This window comes from Eumetopias jubatus, unplaced genomic scaffold, assembly GCF_037043125.1.
Source record: "Eumetopias jubatus isolate StellerSeaLion01/CBP00866 unplaced genomic scaffold, mEumJub1_p1.0 scaffold_8, whole genome shotgun sequence".
Lineage (NCBI taxonomy): Eukaryota > Metazoa > Chordata > Mammalia > Carnivora > Otariidae > Eumetopias > Eumetopias jubatus.
In genome coordinates this window covers 141,878,666-141,886,731 of record NW_028274814.1, presented here as the reverse complement: position 1 = coordinate 141,886,731, position 8,066 = coordinate 141,878,666, and the positions used below count along the sequence as shown (strand labels likewise).

General features: G+C 57.5%; 1 pseudogene; it reads right to left on the bottom strand.

Moving 5' to 3' along the window:
- Positions 1-2,768: 2,768 nt before the first annotated feature.
- LOC114218557 (ubiquitin carboxyl-terminal hydrolase BAP1 pseudogene) lies at positions 2,769-5,172 on the bottom strand (annotated as a pseudogene).
- Between the last annotated feature and the right edge of the window lie 2,894 nt (positions 5,173-8,066).

Sequence of the window (8,066 nt, the reverse complement as noted above, 5' to 3'; positions counted from 1 at the left end):
AGATGGTCACTGAAAGCCAGCATTCTGTCCCATAGCCTCCCTGCCGGCTCCCCCGAGTCGATGAGGTGCACTTCCTGCCTCCTGAGTCACCACAGCTCAGCTTCAGGCTTCGTCACTCCTTCACACAGGTCTCCAGGCCAGGGCGCGCCAGTTCCTTACCGCCCGTGGGCTGTTGCAGAGCCAATGCCACCTGCTTGGGGTTTCTTGCCGTTTTCAGTACCGCTCTGTGTGCAGAGCCCACACTCCGTGCAATCATCGCACATGGCAAAGGACTCCAACCTTCGGTGCTTCAACAAACACTTCCCGCTCACGAGGCTGCAGGTCTGCTGTGGCCGTGTGGGTTCAGCAGAGATGAGCTGTACTTGCTTCCAGGCTGCTGGTTTGGGCCAGCTCCACATGACCCTCATCCTTGGGCCAGTGGCTGCCCAGCATGTGTTTGCCCAAGACAGCCAGCCAACCCTGCCCCTGTGCCTGGAGCCGCGGTGCATGTCCGCGGCTGACAGCGGGTCACCAGCAGGCTGTTCTTGGCCCCTGCACTTGCACACACTTTTCAGGATCCTCCTGTCGACTTCACAGGGAGGAAGGAAGGAGGGAAAACCAGCGGGGATTTTGACGGGGATCACCTTGAACGGACAGATCACTTTGGGGAGAATTGACACCTTTTTTATATTGTGTCTTTCAAACCATGATCATGATCTAATTAAGGCTCCTCTTCGTTGTGTTTTGTGGTTTTTCAGAGTCAGGGTCTGGCACATCTTTCGTTAGATTTCTTCCCTTTAGGCACTTGGTGGCTTTTAATGCCATGGTAAATAATCTCTCTTTTTTTAGCGAGCATGAGCAGGGGGAGGAGCAGAGGGGGAGGGACAAGCAGACTCCCCGCTGAGCAGGGGGCCTACCAATCATGACCCGAGCCAAAGGCAGAGGCTCAACCAATGGAACCCCCCGGGTGCCCCGATAGTCTCTTCTTACACTATATTCTTATGGCACAACTTACGCACAGTAAGGACAGATCTAAAGTACACACAGCTCGATGTGTTAGGCCTGCACAACCACCCCCCAGATCAGCACAGCTGACCTTGCTCACGGCAGAAGTCCTCTCTGTGCTCGGCCTTCGGAGACAAGCACCATCCCACTTAAGTCTCCACACATTGGCTTTGACTGTGTGTTTCCACGCTCCGCGTCTGCACTCTTCCGTACCGAGCGCACGGTGGTGCGTTATCTTCCAGGCGGAGGTCTCCGAGCGAGTGCACCCAGGTGACCGGGGGTTGGGCCGCTTCCCGTTCGGAGTGGCTACAAAGTTGCCGTGATGAGTGGACGTGGACCCAGACGTGGACCCAGACGTGGACGGGGACCCAGACGGCATTGTAGGTCACTGCGGATGCTTCTGTTCTGCTTCGGAAGAAACCAGCATTTTCCACAGTAGGTGTGATGGTTTATGCTCCGGTTGCTCCACATGCTCGCCCCACAGTCTTGTAAGACTTTTTTTTTAGCCATCCTGGTAGATGTGCAGGGGTATCTCATGTGGCTTTAATTCGTATTTCCCTGATGACAAATCACACTGAGCACTTCGCCTTGTGTTTATTGGTTATATCTTAATGAAGTGCCTGTTTCTGTCCTTTGCCCATTTTTTTTTTCCTTAGGAGAGTTTTATTCACTGATCCAATATTTACAGGGGCCAGAGAAGTCAGGCTGTGCTCAGCACAGAGGTGGCTTCTACACTGGCCAGCCATCCCCTGCCCCAGTCACTATGTACAGATAAGGGGCCTGCTTAGATCACCTTCAAAGCCATCTGGCAGAGTCCCTGGGGCTCTGTTTGGGGCCCGAGCTCCAGAGACAGTGCTGGGCCCACTGCCCCTTGGCATTAGGCCCTCGGGGAACACGGGGGCTCCAGCTGGTTGTCTTAGTCCTGCTGCTCTCCACCCTGAGCGCCCTGCAGAGGCTGAAGAAGCTGGCGTGGCACGGAGAGCCAAGTGGAGTCAGCTTCCTGCAAGCAGCCCTGTCTCTGCTATCCCTAAGAGGAGGGAGACATGGTTAATACTGAGGGGCGGGGCAGGGGCTCCTCTGAAGCCCAGGCTCCAGGGTCAGAGCGCAGGAGCTCAAGGCAGGCCCATTGCCAGGGCTACAACACTGAAGGCAAAGAGCCCAGAGCCTTGCTGCAGAGAGCAGTCTTGACAAGCATGGCTGAAGCCAGGGCGGGAGTTTACAGGCCAATAAACAGCTTGAATACTTCTCTCTGCTCAGGCCGTGGGACCCCAGCGGGCTGCTCATTCCACCCCTACTAGGACACCCTGCTCCCAATCCAGCCCAGCAGCCGGGTCCCTGAGTTTGGAGCTCTCCCGGGAGGAAGAACAGACCTGGCTTCCTCACAACAGGGACGACTGGTGGCTGGGGCTAGAGTGCGGGGCCCAAATGCCCACCCAGGCCCCCAGCTGGGACCCTGCAGTCATGACTCCAGCATGACGCAGGGACCTGGGCCCACCAGGATGACAAGTGTTGGAAAGAACGCAGTCAGGAAGCTGGCTTATGTCAACACAGTGGTGGCAAGATGGGTCAGAGTCCAGAAAAATAGACGTCTTTGTAGGTAAAATATATACTCTACTGCCGAGGCGGAAAGGCCAGGTCCTGCCACTCCACAGCCGGCTGTGGAGGAAGCCGCAGCACCTCACTGTGCCCCAGCTCCAGCTGCTGCTTCCAGAGCACTATGGGGCTGCCCTGCCCTGCCAGGCCCTGGGGCACAGTGCACGGGCTCCAGCCTGGCTCCTGCTGCCAGGGGCTGAGCTCTCTGGCTGGAACTTTTCAGTAATACTGGGAAGAGGGGGAGTGGGGCGGGGAAGGGGCCCCTGCGGGGGCCATGCGGCAAGAGCGGCTGCAGAGTACGGGCCAGCAGTCCTCACTGGCGCTTGGCCTTGTAAGGGCGCGAGCGTTTCCACCGGTCAGGCTTCCGCTGCTTGTGGAGCCGGCCGATGCTGACCCCTTGGCGCCGCCGCACCAAGATGTTCTGTTCCACCAGGTTGGCCAGCATGCCTTCCTGGGCCAGCATGGAGATGAAGGTGCAGATGAACTCATCATAGTCGTGGGTCCTCCTCTGGTCGTCGATCTTGAACTTCTTCCTCTTCTCCACCTCTTCCTTGAGGCAGGCCTCATAGTTTGCGATCTCTGCCTCCACACACTTCAGCAGTGCCAGCAACTCCTTGGGAGAGTACTTCTCTCCGCTCAAGGGCTCACCAGGCCTGGCCAAGCCAAGCTTCTCTCTGCTGTCCACAGCCTCTGCTACCTCCTTCTCTTCCGGGCTGCTGGACCCCTGGCTGCCTTGGCTTGGTCTGCTGCTGGGGGAGGAGTCCTTCCCACCCTCTGTCAGTGCCAGGGGGCTCAGCACGCCGTCCTCAGCCAGGTGCAGCAGGCCCGTGCTGACGACAGGACCCAGGTCGCGTACAGCGCGATTGTAGCGGATGCAGTCAACACGCAGCAGGCCGTCATCCTCTCCGAAAAGCACCTTGGAGATGTGGGAGGTGACCGGGCTGGAGGGCCGCGTTGGGTTGGCTGAGCGAATGGGCGACCGCAGCGGCGAGTTGAAAGCGCTGCCAATCTCGGAGGCCGTGTCAGTGGTCTCGTTGCTGGGGGTGGGCGAGGGCTGTGAGTGTGTGGGGGCCGCCACGGCCGGGCTGGCCGCCCCGCTACTTGCCTTGATGGACAGAGGAATCGAGAGGTCTTTCTGGGACTCTTTGAGCTTCTCAGCCAAGACGTTGATGGTGTTGGGCTGCAGCACTGACAGCTGCCCATCCCCAGAGCCGCTCAGTGGCCCCGGCTTCCCCGGGCCCTTCCGCTTGTACCGGATGGCAGAGTTGGTGTTCTGCACGTCGTCTTCCTCATCATCCTCATAGTCGTCCTCATCATCGGAGTACTGCTGGGGGTGGCGGATGGGGACTCGGCTGCGGCCCACACCTGCTGCCAGGTCTTCCTCCTCCTGCATGGGGGACTTGGCATAGTTGTGATTGTCCAGAAAGGCCGGCAGCCGCTGAACAATGGGAGTGGGTTTGGGAGGAACCCCGTTGAGGCTGCTCCCGGGAGGCTTCACCACCAGCTTGGGTTTGCTGGGAGGGCTGTGGGTTGGGGCTTGGGGGCATGAACCAGCCACCTCCTCCACACCATCTGTGTGAGTGGCCTCAGAGGCAGCTGCGGCCCTGCTTGCCTCCAGCGCCAGGGGGTACTTGCTGCTGGCTGGTTTGGACTCCTCGGGCAGCTGTGGCTCCTGAGACTTGTGGGTCTGAATCAGCTCTGGCTGTGTTACCCTAATCAGCTGCTGCAGGGCCTCCAGTACTGTCTGACGGTTCACCTTCAGCACATGCAGCTGGCCTCATACTTGATCCTGCGGTCAGGCACCACCGCCATCAGGTTGAAGCGATGTCATGGTAGGGCTCCCCTGCGGTGGCGAGGCCGATTTGCTCCATGATGACCCGCCGGGCCTTGTCTGCCCACTCCTCAACCTCCCCCCAGGGCCCGTGGTCAATGGGGTAGACCTTCAGCCCATCCGGCTCGAAAAGCCGTCCCGTGATAGGCACATAGCTGACAAAGTGGAACGCCTCCATTGTCCGCACGGCACTAAGGCCATTCTGCTTCTCGGGGAGGTGGCGTGGCTCAGGCCTGGCATGGCTATTATGTGCCTTGGCCAACTCTGGGGCATTGCCAATCGCATATCCTTTGCTCTCAGGGCTGAAGCCTTTGGTGAAGTCCTTCATGCGACTCAGTGTAGGCCCCAGGTCCACATTGCTGCAGTTCAGGAGAACGCTCAGCAGGGCATGAGTGGCACAAGAGTTGGGGATCAGCTGATGGGCAAAGAACATGTTATTCACAATATCATCATCAATCACAGACGTATCATCCACCAAGGTAGACACCTTGCGACGGGATTGGCGTTCTTCAATCCATTTGAACAGGAAGATGAATCCATACACTGGGCCCTGACATTTGCTCTGAAGGTCATAGATCTCCTCCACCTGCACCCCTTTGACACCGAAATCTTGCACCAGGAGGGTGAAGAGGCCAGGGTCGCTCTCCAGCTCCAGCCAGCCCTTATTCATCTTCCCGCGGGGCGGCCCCTCAGCGCCATGTCCAGGCCCTCCCGACCCACCGCCGCCCGCGCCGGGAGCCCCCGCCGCCCCGGGGCCCCTAGCCCCACACCTCCTTTGCCCATTTTTAAATTAGGTCCTTTATGTTTTTGTTATTTATTTGTTTTGGTTTTTATATATGCTGTGTTTTTATTGGTCAGATATGTGTACTGGGAATATTTTCTCCTAGTCAGTGGCTTGCCTTTTCACTTCCTTAGTGACGCCTTTTGAGAAGTAGAAATATTTCACGAAGCCTAATTGATCAGGTTTCCCTTTTGTGGCTAGTGCTTTTGGCATTTTGTCTGAAATAGCTTGGTCTACACCTAAGTCATAGAGATGTTTGCCAAGTGGCTCCTTCTAGAAGCTCTGCGGTTTTGATCTTCACATTTTGGTCTGTGATCCATCCTGAATTCATTTTTGCATGTGCTGTGAAGGGGCCAAGGACTGTGGTTTTCACGATGAAGGCCAGCGGACCCAGTGCCATCATGGGAAGGCTTGCTTACCCCCATTGCATTGCTTTGGCGTCCTCATCAGAAACAGACTCTCCGGAATGAACTCTGGATTCCCTAGTCTGGCCCAGTTTTCTGTTTACCTGTCCCTATACCAATATCACATTTATGCAGGGCCTTAAGGGTCGCAGATTGGAAAAAAGTTGGGGAATGCGATAGCGTAAGTTCTCCAGCGGTCTCCTACTCAGCATTGCCTAGGCTATTCTCTTTTGAATCTTCATGTAAGTTTTGCCATCAGCCTGTACATTTCTACAAGAAAGACCTGGTGGGGTTCTGACCGGGCCTGCATCGCATCTACAGATCATTTTAGGGCGAAAGGACATCCTGGGATACGGGGGTGATGTACTCCACATTCCTTTGGGGGTTCTTTAGTTTTCCTCCGCAGTGTTTTAGCATGGACTGTTTAAATCAAACTTATTCATACGTATCTGATGTATTTTTGATATGTTTATAAATGTATTTTTTTAAACAAATTTTGATACTTTTATGAATGGTGTTTTTATCCTTTTTTTCTGTTTTTTTCGGTAAGAACGTGTAGAGTCTGCTCTCTCAGCAGCTGTAGTCACCACGCTTCATACCACACCCTCAGGCCTCACTCGTCTCCAAGCTCAGCGCGTGGACCCTCGACCAGCCTCCCCGTCTCCCCTGCACCCGGCCCCTGGCAGCCACTTTCTACTCTGTTTCTATGAGTTTGACTTTTTTTCTTTTCAGATTCCACTTATAAGTGTTATAAGTGGTGTTTTAAATTTTATGTTCCATTTATTTGTGCTAACGTATAGAATATTCCATTGACCCTCTAGCCCAAAGTGCTGGTAATTGACTTCTTGGTTCTAGTAGTCTGGGATGCCTTTGGATTTTCTACATAATCACACCACCCCTTCTGATCTCTGTGCCTTTGTTTCTCAGTCTTGCCTGATTGCACCGGCGGGCACCTCCACGAGAGAGTGGGCAGGCGTCCACCAGCGGTATCGGCTGGAGATTTTCCACGAGTGCACTTGCCACTTAGAGCCGGTTCCCTCTCTCCCTTGTTCGCGGAGAGTGGTTTTCTTTCCCCCTCCCCCCTCCCTCCTCCGTCCCTCCCTCTTCCTCCCTCCCTCCTGCTGCTTGTCCCCAGCCCGTGCCCAGTATGTGCCTGCTTGTACCCTACAGGCTCTGGCATGTCCTGTGGGGCAGGCTTGTCCCAGCCCCCTCAGGGAGGCCTTGTTCCTGGGCTCTGGATCAGCATCTGCTTAAGGCTCCAGGAAGCCATGGGCTGCTTTGCATAGGTGCTGGGGGAGGGGGGGGGCCCTGCTCCCATCCACCCCACCCACCTTCTGGAGGAGTGACTCAGCCCAGGCCATTGGCAGTGAGTGGCTCTGATAGGCACGGTGTCCCAGAGGGTGGTGCTGCTGGGCTGGGCGGTTGCTGGCTGGGGAGTGCCCTGGCCCGGAGGCCGGGATCCCCCCTGCCCGGTACAGGCTGTAACAGGCATGCCAGCTGGGTTCTGGGCCACGGGCAGCCTCAGGGCTGACTCACAGGCCCTGCACGGCAGGCAGGGGAGGGAGCCTGGCACGGGGCCCTGCCACTCCTGGGGCACGGGGGTGGAACCTTGGAGCAAGAGCAAAGGCTAGAAGCCTGGAGCACAAGAACAGGGGAGCCTGGCCAAGGTTTCAGATTTTTGGAGACCCTGACCCCCCTCCCACCCCCGTGAAAGGGGCACACGGTCTCACCCGTCTGCTGGCCTCCCTCATCCTGGGGTGTCAGAGGAACTGTGTGAACACCCTTCCAAAGCAGCAGCTTTAGCACAGGGGAATGGCCTCTCCGGGTGGCCGGCCTGCCCACCCTCACCTGTCACAGCCGTGGCTGGGCCGCCCATCGGCAGCCCTGCCGGCCACAGCACCCTCACCCAGCAATGCCACCACCTCCTGGGCCAGCAGGCTGGTGTCCTGGGGGCCAGCGCAGAGAGCAGCCTGCCTGTGAGGTGGATGGCTCCCCACCCCAGGCAGCCAGTGTGCAGAACAGCCTTGCAATGAGCCCAGGGTTCATCCATCAGCCCTTGGCAAACCCCTAGCCCTGACAGTCCAATCTCCCGTCGCACGGAACCCCTCCAGCCACTGGCCTGCCTGGGGTTCGGGGTCCTGATTCAGCCCATGCCCGGCTGCCACCCTGCCCTCTTGACGTCCAGCTCTGTGCCCACAGCCCATCTTGGTCCAGGCTGGGAGGGGACAGGGCCTCAGCTCCAGGGGTGTGAGCTCAAGCACACCAAGACAGGAGGAGCTAGGTCCTTCTGGGCACAGCCTATGGTGAGGAGGGCGGGTGGATTAAGAAGAGCTGGAGGAAGGGGCCCCTATTCAGGTGCCAGTGGGAGTGCCCCGGGGAAGAGGCAGGATGGGCGCCTCCTTGGCATTGTGGCTCCGGAGCCACCTCCCTCCGCAAGTCTGCGGCATCCTTCTCCCTGGCCTCCTAAGCAGGG